Source organism: Convolutriloba macropyga, chromosome 13 (genome assembly GCF_964194025.1).
Source record: "Convolutriloba macropyga chromosome 13, txConMacr16.3, whole genome shotgun sequence".
NCBI lineage: Eukaryota > Metazoa > Xenacoelomorpha > Acoela > Convolutidae > Convolutriloba > Convolutriloba macropyga.
The window spans coordinates 35311299-35323934 of record NC_134480.1 but is presented as its reverse complement, the minus strand read 5'-3'; positions in this window follow the sequence as shown (position 1 = coordinate 35323934).

Sequence of the window (12636 nt, the reverse complement as noted above, 5' to 3'; positions counted from 1 at the left end):
TCTGTAAATTGGCAATCTCAATCAATCAAATGTTAGTTGCAAGATTTTTGAGTCATTCCTGTTGGATAGGTCTTATGGTGAAAATGTTGACAGTATTTCTTGTTTTAAATTTTATCGGTCGTGTTTCATCAACAAAACTTATCTTTGTTTCAATTGACGGCTTCCGCTATGACTACATTGAAAAGTATTCAGAATATCTGCCAACGTTGACCCAACTCTCGAAGGAATTGAAGCCGTTTCATAATCAGATTCTGTTGCTGATTTAAATACTTTACGAGAAAATTTTTCGAAAGTTTGAAGAGCAGTGGAAACCCGGGTTCAGGGTACAGGAATTTCTGCGAATGATTATGTAACAAATGCCTAGAAAGGGTCTGAATTTTTGTAAACGCATGCACTCAATTTGCTAGAATAATCTGAACAAGATACAATTTCGAAAACTGACGTTTTCAGCTAATTCACAAACAAATTTCTGCTCGTTTCTTACATAATTTGCATCGTTTTCAGCTAATTTTCTATAAAAACTCAGCACATATTTCTAAGTGCAAGAAGCGAAAGATTAATTCGGTATAAGATAACTATAGAGCTTCTATCGTTCTCAGCGTTGCGTTTTATTATGTATCGCGGAAAAGAAATACTTCAAGTGTTACTGAAACGGCTTTAATTCATAGGATTCGACTACAATTACAAGCGGTTTGAAAAATGTTTTTCCAACTTCAACTTACCCGAATCACTGGTCTATGGCGACCGGGCTATACCCAGAAAACCACGGAATTATTGCTAATCGATTTTACGACAGAAAACTGAAAAAAAGTTTCAACATGTCGGTTACGGATACCGATTTTTGGAATTCCTCAGAGCCAATTTGGATGACGGCCGAAAAAAGGAATATAACGACAGTTGTTGTTCACTTTCCAGGGTGTAATGTAAAAGGAAAAGAAACGACTTATGGACATCATGCTGACATTTACGACACTGTTCATTACTCCTCATTTTATTTGATCGATATAATTTTTGATGCTTTAGGAACCTGCATTCTGGAATAAATTACCTTAAAATGATCATTGTGCAAAATTTCCTGGTTGGGCAGAGGAAGCAAACCTCATGCACCCCCTGAAAATAAACAGAAAAACAAAAATTTGAACCATAAATTGATAAACAGAGAAATTTTAATAGACGTCAAAATCCTACACATCTTACATACTTAATGCGCAATGTCTAAGATCGCCAAATCGCATCTTGATGGCGTTATTTTATTTTATTATTAATAGCCGCGAAGCGATAGCGGCTATTTTTGGTGCATCGTGATGTTTTACAATTTAGAGAACTTGAATTGTATTGGGTCGCTGTCTTTTTTTTAAGATCTGTTTACACATTTTTATGATTTTTGAAGTCAAATTGGAGTAGTGATCTTGGTCACGCCGAAAAAGGAAGTGGAGCGAAAAAGCAAGTGGTTTTGTAGCGTAAAATTTTTGCGCTCTAGTTTTTAAGTAGATTGAGAAAACGGTGTTTGAACAAAAGTTCAATTTCTTGCTAGTGGTTTTTTGTTCTCGCTAGTGGCATTTTCAAATTGATTTTTTTGTTTTTTTTCTGATTTTTTATGGTTTTCCCAATTCAATCATAGTCCGTTCTGGGTCTAGTTTTTTGTTTAGTCAATGAAAATTCTTTGAATTTTACGTCAGGACTTGTCCTGCTATTTTTTTTAAGTCGTCGTCTCCGTCGATGATTCTTAAGACCTGACTTCTTGGAATTGACTTTTTCAATAACTTCAGTGAATTCTACTGCTTTGCAGTTAAAGATTGTTTACGTGACGTCATTTGTTTTAACTGCGTTCATAAGTACGTTTGAACAAATTAATGAGTGTGCTGACGTTAGTGACTTCCCTCAATCAAAAAATGGACTTCTGGACCCGCTTAATGAAATTCATGTACATTTAGTAGTTAAAGGTCAATTATTTGCATCTAAGTAGTGCCAAACGTATATGCCCTAATTCACGTATATGCATTAGAGCATTGAGTTTTAATTTCGAATTTCAATTTTGGAAAAGCTCCATTAGGTTTTATATTATAGACTATAGAGCATGTGTCTCATAAAAACGACAGACAGAAACTAACCAAAAATTCTAGTGGTCTATTAAAGGAATGTTGATCAATCTGTCTATCTTGTTTTTTTATTAGTTTCAGTTCGTGGAAGGCTACAAGCGTCTATCGCGGCTATTTTCCGGCAATCTGCGGGCTATGTTTGAATTTGGTTTCAATTCTTTGTCTGAATAAAGCGTTAATCAAGCAGTGTATGTAAGGAATCGGAAGCAAAATATCTGGTAAAAGTATCTTAATTTTTTTTGTAAATTCTTGATTTGTTCTTTTTTTATCGCCCTACAGCCTTTTCACAAAAATCCTAAAATCCAATGACTGGAGAGAACGGCAAAACAACATAACTCATTGTACGCACCCAGTGGATTACAAAAACATAGCAGGACTAGTTCTGAACTACAATTCAAAAAAAGTAACAAACTGAAGACAACAATATCAAGCTTTTCATCAAAACCAAATTTTTCAAAGCAACAACTTACATTAGTAAGCAAATTATCAACCAAGACGTTCACATAAAGAAAACTAGAAAACATCAAAAGTCGTTAAAAATCTCCACTTGAAAATGGGGTAATCGATGTTATAAATTCGTAAGACCAAAACAGAAACACAACTTTTGTACAAAACCACTCAGAGACAATATACAAAGAGGACATAACCAATAGTTGACAAAAACTGATTTTACGATAACCATTGACACAAGCAACTAAAACTTCAAATCCTAAACATTTCAAACTGTTCGTCAAAAGATAGCATGTATAAAATTTAACAAAAGTCATGTAGTAATCTCGTAACAATAGTAACAACAAATGCAGGCAAAAAACATAATTTCAAACAAATTTTAAAAGTAGTTATGTCAAAGCCAAAAACAATTACATGCAATAAGCTGAAAGCCCAGAATGCGGTCAATCAATTTTTTGGCGTTACGAGATAACCAATTCGTGTATGCAGACTAGAAAATTTAAACGGATTGCAAGTCACGGCCGCAGCCGCCACCACCACAACCACCTCCTCCGTGGTCACCACCAATACAAATGTTACCACCCCCACTGACACCACCAGCATCATCACCACCATCACTATCACCACCGCCGCCACCACTGCCACTGCACAACCACGACCACAACAATCAGCATCACCGGCGCCGCCACCGCCACAACCAACACCGCCACAGCCACCACCACCACAATCACCATCACCACCGGGTCATTTTTTAATTTGTTTTCAATTCACTGCCTTTATAATGCGTTGATCATGCAGTGGATGTAATGCATCGGAACTAAAATGCTTGGTATAAAATATTTAGTGCAGAGAATTTTTGTAAATCCTGGCTATTTTCCTCTACATCGCTTACAGCTTTTTAACAAACGACCCAAAACCCAATGAGCCGAGAAAACGGCAAAACAGCATGAGTCATCGTACGCACCAAGTAGAATAAAAAACATAGAAGAAAAGTTCTGAACTACAATTCAATAAAAACTTAATAGTCTGAAAACAACACTACCAAACTCTTTAACGCTACCGAGCTCTTCATAGAAACAGCTTCCGATAGTAAGCAAATTATCAACCAAGACGTCTACAAAAAAAAGCAGAAAACATCAAACGTCTTTAAAAATCTCCACTTTTGCGAAAATGGGGTAGCCGATATTATAAATTCATAAGACCATAACAGAAACGCCAACTTTGTAGAAAGTCACTGAGAGACAAAATAAAAGGAGGACAGAACTAACAATTGGCAACAACTGAGTTTTACGAAGCCAACAAAAGAAGCAACAAAATTTTCAAATCTTTAACATCGAACTGTTCATCAATAGAAAGCACATATCAAAAATTCACGAAAACCATTCAGTAATCACGTAACAGAAGAAACAACAAGTGCAGGCAACAGACAGAAATTCAAACGATTTAAAAAAGGTGATGTCAAAGGCAAAAACAATTACTTGCAATAAATCAGTTTTTGGCGTTACGAGAATAGCAATTCACGTATACAGAGCTAGAAAACTAAAACGCCTTGCAAGTCCACAAGAAATTCTGGCGTTTATGTCATACCACATAGTGGTGCTAAATATTTGGAGGCAAAATTTTGAAGGGACGTCATCAGTGTCAAATATGAGTATGCTAAAATCATGCAGTTTCAGAGGTGAATTTATGCTAGTTTTTAAACATTGATTCAGCTGAAAATATTGTATCGTCCTAGTGTATAATATAGTAGTTCTTTCTCTTTTCTGGCAATCGCTTTCCGTTTCAGTTTCTGCTTTTAAAGAAGGTCTGATGGTTCTTTTTGTGAGTATCGCTTCAAAAAATCTGGGTTGCATTTTTTCTGAAAGTGCAAATGCTTCTTATTCATTGTTGTGGTAATACAATCCAAACATTAAAAATAGGGCCTGTATATTTTAAGACAATATTTGAATCATGTTTGTACCATAATTAGCAAATGCAGGTTCTCCCCCGTCTCAGAAAACAAGACAAACCCAGCCGAGCTTGCAATGTTATATATTGGCGAGCCGGACGAAACTGCTCACAAGTTTGGAGCCGAGGCCGAATTTCTTATCCAACAGCTGATTAACGTTGACAATGCTGTCAAATATCTTTTGGAGAAAATGCGACCTTCTTATAACTTAGGGAGCCGTTCTTTTTAGCACGATAAATCTGTTCTTCCCTTGTCAATTACGGATTCAAAACTTGCAAGAATCTTGCAAGATTTTGATTTCAATTGGAAGTGAGCTTCATATTTTTCCCCAAAAATACCAATCCAGTTTTGAAATTGCATTGATTTGAACAACTTTATCAGAATTTATATTTACATGCCAATTTACGGAAAAAACTTTTCCTGAACATTTGTTGGGGATAATTACAAACTGTTCATTTTTGCACATTTCAATCAACAATTTTTCTAAAAATAATATCGCAAAATTTGGCTCTCGAGGGTTCTTAAAGTGAAGTAATTTTTAATCTTGTTCAAAGTGATTGATTGATTCTTGCTAGTTCTTCTTTTCAATCTTCTTCTAAGTGAAATTGATATATTGCGAGATTCTTAAAGCCTATATTAAAATGGGGAAGTTGAGGTAGAAACACGGGTTGAAATTTCTAAGTAGTACTAAAAGAATCATATATGTGATCATATTAATCATAACAAATTTCCCAGTACGAACCTTGTATGACTTCGAAGTCTCTATTAACATTTCCAACGCGATGCATTATATAAAATTTCTCGTATGATCCTTGTATGACTACTAAGAAATCATACGAATCATACATGACTTTGTACGATTACCAATAAATTGTTTCTTTTTCAAACAAAGGCTGCATTGATTGAGTTTGTTCCGTATCAGTTGTTTATCAGGCGTAGTGATTTAAGCATTTTAGGTCTAAATTCGATTTTTGTACGATCCCTTTATGACTACTAAGAAACCATACAAAACATATATGACCTAGTATGACTACTAAGAATTTCTATGATGAGAAACTCGGAAAGGCTTTTATAAATGACAAAAGATAAAATATCAAATAAAAAAGGTTGCGGCCTCGACTTACTAAAAAAGCCTGCTCAATAGAAAAAACTGCTACGAAAAGAGCATGCTCAACCTTTAAAGAGGCTTTATCTCGACATCAATTGTGCCGTGTATTTATGATTTAACCCCCCCCCCCCCCCCCCACTAGACTTTTAATGTCTTTTCATAAGTCGCGACAGACTAGGGATCTTGAAGAGAACTCGAAGACATGAATGGTCGCGCAGTGGTAAGTTTGTACAGTTTTTTGTTGTAAAATTAGAATAATTCCTTTGCAAAATCTAAAAATCTAGTACGATCTTGTTAAGTAACCTTCAAATTTAAGCAGGGGTGAAATGGAACGACTCCTAACTTAGTTATAACTGCTGACCATGGAATGATATCTGTGAAAGAAGACAAGCTACTCAATTTGACAAAAGAAACTTCCCAGAATATCTTTGACAAAAAACTAGTAGAACAGATATGGTTTGATGGCCCACTGGTGTGGGTGTACGCAAAGGCAGGCAAAGAGATGGTTCTAAAAGCTCTAATAAACCAGGAACTGTTTCTCTCTTTTTTACTCGAGTTCTTTGATTTTTTCGTGCATTGTTTTGGGGTGATAATAAATATTCTCCGATCTTTCATCATCCGTTCTCGAACGCCACTCCTTAACTTTATGAAATGTTTTGGAGGTTGAATAATAAATTTTTCTCTTAATTGCCGTAAGTACTGGAAAATGTCTAAATGAGGGCATCTACCCCCCCTTCTCCCATCCCCCTAATTTCAGATTCATTCATCCATTTAAGAAAGCTGCGGGTTTTTTCACTAAATCAGTTTTCAGCTAATCCGGAATATATTAAGTATCCCCCTCAATCCGGAATAAGTATCCCCAGGAAAAAAAACGTGAAACAGTTCCCTGTTCGAAAGGTGAAAGAAAAGTACCCCAGTGCGCAGTGGTACACAAAAGAGACGATTCCAAACAGATGGCACGTTATGGGCAACAGAGAACGCTCTCCTGATGTTTTAGGGGTTGTTGCTTTTGGCGGTTCTTGGTGGAACAAAAATAATTACACTAAAGGGATATAATCTTTTTCCTTCAACCCCAACAGACATGTTGCTAGTAATGTCTGTCGGTATGTACAATTTAATAATGTAAATTTCCAAAGTCGTACCTCACAGCATGACACCCAAGCTGTTCACACGAAAGGGATTAGCAAGATGGTACCTTAACAACAAATCAGTCAGGTCATTGACCCCCTGCCATATTACACTTTAATAATGTCAATTTCCAAAGACGTCCTCACAGCATGATACCCAGGATGTTCACACGATGGGGATTAGCAAGATAGTACCTTAACAACAAATCATTCAGGTCATTGACCCCCTGCCATATTACACTTTAATAATGTCAATTTCCAAAGACGTACCTCACAGCATGATACACAAGCTGTTCACACGAAGGGGATTAGCAAGATAGTACCTTATGAAAAAATCAGTCAGGTAATTGACCCCATACCATGTTACAATTTAATAATGTCAATTTCTAAAGATGTACTGTTGGCGCCACTAGTGAACAGAAGCATGAGCCATCAGACCAACAGAAATGAAATCAAAACTCAGAAACTTGAAATTTTGCCAAAACTCAAAAAAGGTCAAAACTGAAAATTTTTACAAGTTGGGACCGAAAATTTGTCCACCCCCCCCCCCGATTTTGGGAAGGGAAAACCTGAGCAACCCAAGGTTTTAGCACACGGTTAGGGTAACCCCTAAGCTATCCATGGACCCAACGAACATCCTTGCATCATACCTACAAGTGATGCTATTAGCACTTATATGGTGCAAAAAGTGCATTTTTGGATATTTTGTCATTTATTGTTAATTTTGCTAAATTGTTAATTCTATGATCCCTTAAGTGTTTATTAAAGGTCATTTGTCATACATTTGAGGCATTTAGAGTTACGTATGTACCATCAGTGCTTATGTCAACAAAAGCAAATAGTGCGGTAATTTGACATTTACTATGTAAACATTGACTTAAATCACTTTATTCGATTAACCAATCAGAGATCAGTGACAATGATGTTATAAATGATATTTAGCGGATTATTTACTTTAACCCAATTGTCTGAATAGTGTAACCATATTGTATTTAGAACCATTAGAAACTGTTACAAAGAGCAGTTGGCTCTCAGATAGACTAAAATTTGATTCTTTAACAACTTTAGTCTTTTTGTTAAGTTTGCTAGATCTTAAGATCTTGCGAGTTATAAGTTAGTTGAGCCTACTTAACGAGAAGTTTGCAACATTACTAGCTACTGGCTGAAGCCTTACAAACTTTAGCACGAGATTGAACATAGAATATCACTAAGGATTTTCTTAACTTCAATCAACAAAAATAAAGTTACAGTCCTTTAATACGGTCGAGCGACTAATTATTTCAGCGAGATCGTTAGTCAATCGAACCCAGTGAAGAACCAGGCCGGCGTAAAACTCGAGAACCAGGCTGTGATATATCGGTTCGGCTGAGATTCTTGAGCAGCCGCAACATTTGATGCCGCGACCCGGGACAACATCAACAGCAGTGACACGAACAGAAAGGAATCTTCGATTCAACCTGGTGGACCAAAACAAAATCAGCAACGATGGCCAGCAAAAGTCCCAACAGACACTGGAAGACAGCTGATTGGAAGGCGAGTGGTCAACTCAAGACGTTAGAGAAAGAGCAAGCTGACCTACTCAAGTCCTTCTCCAGACACCTCAACGAGCTAGAAGGCTACCTAACACAAAACAAAACAATGACAGCCGAAAGTGCTTATCGATGTTTCTTCAGGACGTACGACGACTTGGAAGACAACCGACAACAGCAGAGGTTACTATTAAAACCAAAGTATTCTGAAAACTTTGACAATGACACCAAGCGTATGTTAGAAGAAAAGAAAAAAGTTTTGAGATGGGTAGTTGACAAAATACCAGATCTCCAAGATATTGAAGATTGTCGCGCAGTAGTCGTCGATTACCGGAAATACACATTGCGATGGTACAAATTATGGAAAGATGCTAATCTAATTGAGCACGAATTGGGAGAACTCGAAAAGAAATTGAAATCAGAAAATTTAAGCAACTCCGAAAGACAGATACTGTGTGATCAGATGGAACGATTATTAGAAAAGCTAGATGAAATTTACGCAGAAGCTCTTCGAATATTGAATACAGAAGGTTGTCCCGATGGGTTTGCGAATTTCAGTAAAACGAGAAGTCAATATCAAGACCTGATCAACCAGTACAGGTTCAGCAAGGATTGTGGAAATCAAACATCTTTAGTGTCAACTACATCGGCTGGTGACAAAGACCCAAACGACGAAACTGTAATTGATACAGGTAATGGAGCAATAGAAAATTCTGAGGAGAACGCCGAGGTCTCTTCCAAGAGTTCTGCTACACATGGAAACAGAAAGCAACCCAGTATCGCCAACTCGCGATCATCGAGAAGGCGACAGATTGAAGAAACGGAGCTCGAAAACCTAAGAGCAAAGACAGAAACAGAGCAACAACTGCGAGAGCGCCAGTTGGAGTTAGAGCAAGAGCGTGAGGAAATAGAACTTCGTCGCCAGCAAGAAGAGTTACGTTTACAACAGCAACAGCAGCAACAAGAGCAAGAGTTACGTCTGAGGATGCAACAGCAAGAAGACGAACTGCGTTTTCGACAGCATGAGCGAGCTCTTGAAAACGAAAGAAGGAAAGCAGAGGAAGAAGAAGAACAAAGACGTCTGAAACTTGAGCTGACCAAAGGAAGCTCAAGAGCATCCGGATCAGTGGCAGATGAGATAGAAAGTGTTGGATCAAAACGAAATCAAGAAAGAATAGAGAGGTGGGCAGAAGCAGGGGCTCAACAGTCTGTCCCTCAACGACCACTATCTCCAAATGTTGTTATCGACCCTCCAACGAATGTCACTAAGGACAGAGCTGACAAACGTTTCAGCACCTACCCGAAAACTACCCCACTGTTCCACCCAGGCGAAAGGCTTTTCTCAACCCAACTAACAGAACCGAGCATTCTCAAGAAACCAGAAGTCCGTAAATCAATTAGAGTAACGGACCCACCAGCACCGCCGTTGACAAGGGCGACGTTTCAGCAGCAGCGAACGTCAGCAGTTCAATACAGAAACAGGAGGCAGAGTCCCAATAACAACTTTCGGAACAGGTCTGCCGAGAGCAGAAACAGGAGCACAATGAATCACACCACTCCCCAAGTGATCTACCAACCAGTACCAAGCAGTGGTGCCAGCGGCTTGCCAAAACTAAAACTGACTGAGTTTTCAGGAGATCCTCTGGAGTGGCCAGAGTGGTCAGGTCTTTTTGATGTTGTTGTTCATCAAAAGCCAATCAGCGATACAGAAAAGATGCAATACCTCAAGACCAGTCTCACGGGTCAAGCAAAAGCAGCAATATCGGGAATGGGATTCAGCTCGCAATCATACTATCATGCTTGGGATATACTCTGTGAGAAGTATGGAAGATCAGATTTCATCGTCAACGCGCAATTCAAGAAAATACTAACTCATCCTCCAGTTCGACATGACGATTCTACGAGCATTGTCAAATTCGCAAATGTGGTTACAAATGTGGTGAACACCTTGACCCAACTTGGATACACATCAGACCTAGAAGCAGAAGCAGTGCTAAGTTCGACAACCAGAAAACTTTCTCCGCAACTGAGAGAACAGTGGTTGCAGTATATGCAAGATCGTCGACTACTGAGAGGTAACCTGATTATTTTCAAAGAGTGGCTTGCCTCCAAAGCTACAATTCATGAGAATTTGTTAGCACAGACAAACTCGTCGTTTGACAGAAACAAATTTCAAAGCCGTGATAAACCGAAGACGAGTACCTTTGCTTCAAACGCTGAAGAGTCAAGCAAACCCAAGAATTTCGAATGTCCCTTCAAAGACGGGCAACATCCTATTTGGACGTGTGAAAAGTTTAAGTCACTGAAAGTAAATGAACGACGAGAGCATGTCCAGAAGTTCCGACTGTGTTTTAATTGCTTGAAACCAGGTCATATGTCGAAGGACTGCAGAAGCAGGACCTGCAGCGTACCCAGCTGTGGAAGGCGGCACAACAGGCTTTTGCACAGCGAACTACCGAAGAAGGAGACTACAAGGAATGTCTCAGATGCTACAACGGCAGTAGCAACTAACATCACCCAAGGAGGACTTCCAGTGGTACGAATCAAGCTGACTAACAGAGACTTAAGCCTAAATGTACTAGCAATGTGTGATTCAGGATCCTCAATCTCGTTTGTGGACAAATCAGTGGTGTCAAAACTCCATCTCCAAGGCAGAAAAGCATCTCTATCAGTAGCAGGGATCCATGGATCACAGGATGTAAAGACTGAAATAGTGCCAATAGCTGTTTCAGCGCATGAGAAGTCTCGACCATTGACAACAGTGCAGTTCTACGTACACGAAAAACAGAAATTGGGTGACCAGATTGTAGAGTTGCAAGAATTGAAAGACCGTTACCCACATCTGAGGAACTTGCCAGATCAAAGCTACAATCTAAATGATGTTCAAGTGATTCTTGGACAAGATTGCTACGACATTCATCACCCTTTTGAATTCAAGAAGTCAGAAGACAAAACTGCACCATGGGCAGTGAAATCAAAGATTGGTTGGGCTTTAAGTGGACCCCTACCAGCGAAGCAAGCAGCAACTCTTGCCACAACAGCAACATCAATTGCAGATGACAAATTAGCAAACCAGTTCAGTAAGTGGTGGGATATCGAGTCCTATGCTTCAAACTGCGATGTCACTGGACATTCGAAAGAAGAACAACGAGCAATCAAGACGTTGGAACAAACAACACAATTCAATGGTGAAAGATACGAAGTTGGACTTCTGTGGCGAGAGGACGAAGTGAAGTTACCAAACAACTTCTACTCTGCAATGGGGCAACTCAAGTCCTTAGAACGACGCCTGCAGAAAGACGAGGCGCTAAAGAAGCGCTACCAAGAAACCATTGACACAGATGTCAACGCTGGATACGTTCGGAAAGTAGATCAAGCTGAACTGAATGAAACCAAAGACAAACTGCAATGGTATTTACCACATCATCCTGTCATAAACCCGCACAAACCCGAAAAAGTCAGAAGAGTGTGCAACGCAGCAGCGAAGTATCAAGGTGTTGAAAACCCTGCCGACATCGGAACCCGAGGAATGTCCATCGAAGGCCTCAAGGAGTCCGCATGGCTAAACGGGCCGGCATGGCTTCAGGCAGATGAAGGAAAGTGGCCAAAGCCGTGGTGCCAAGTGAACGAACTCGAACCTGAGCAAGTTACGAGTACTGTAGCAACAGAAACAAAACTAGAGCAACTATTTGACTGGAGACGATACAGTTCCTTCAAACGAATTAGAAACTTTATTGCCTATTGCATGAGGTTCAAGACAAAACAGAAGGGTCCCCTCAAAGCAGACGAGATTCATCAAGCAGAGCAAATACTGTTTCGATTTGTTCAAAACGAAAGCTTCCCGAATGTTTCGAAGTCTATATCAAACAGCAAAGAAATCTCCAAAGTTTTAAACATTGCCAAATTGTCACCCTTCATAGAGGAAGATGGAACAATTAGAGTGAAAGGCCGACTGAAGCATTCAAACCTGGACTACAATGCAAAACACCCAATATTGTTAACCGCGAAACATCCAGTTGTACAGCTTCTGTTGGAGAAAGCACATCGAGACAACCTACATGAGGGCACAGAATATGCGAGGAACATGCTCCAACAAGAATACTGGATCATCGGACTGAGAAATGCATTAAGAAAAATCAAGTCGAGATGTATCAAATGCAGACACAGGAACGCCAACCCCATTCACCCACCGATGGCGGATCTACCACGAGAACGACTTGATGAACATGTGTTCCCATTCACCCATACCGGAGTTGACTACTTCGGACCCATAGAAGTGAAGTTCCTACGACGTACATTGAAGAGATGGTGCTGCCTCTTCACTTGTCTGACAACCAGAGCAGTACACATCGAAGTTGCACAGTCATTGGACACC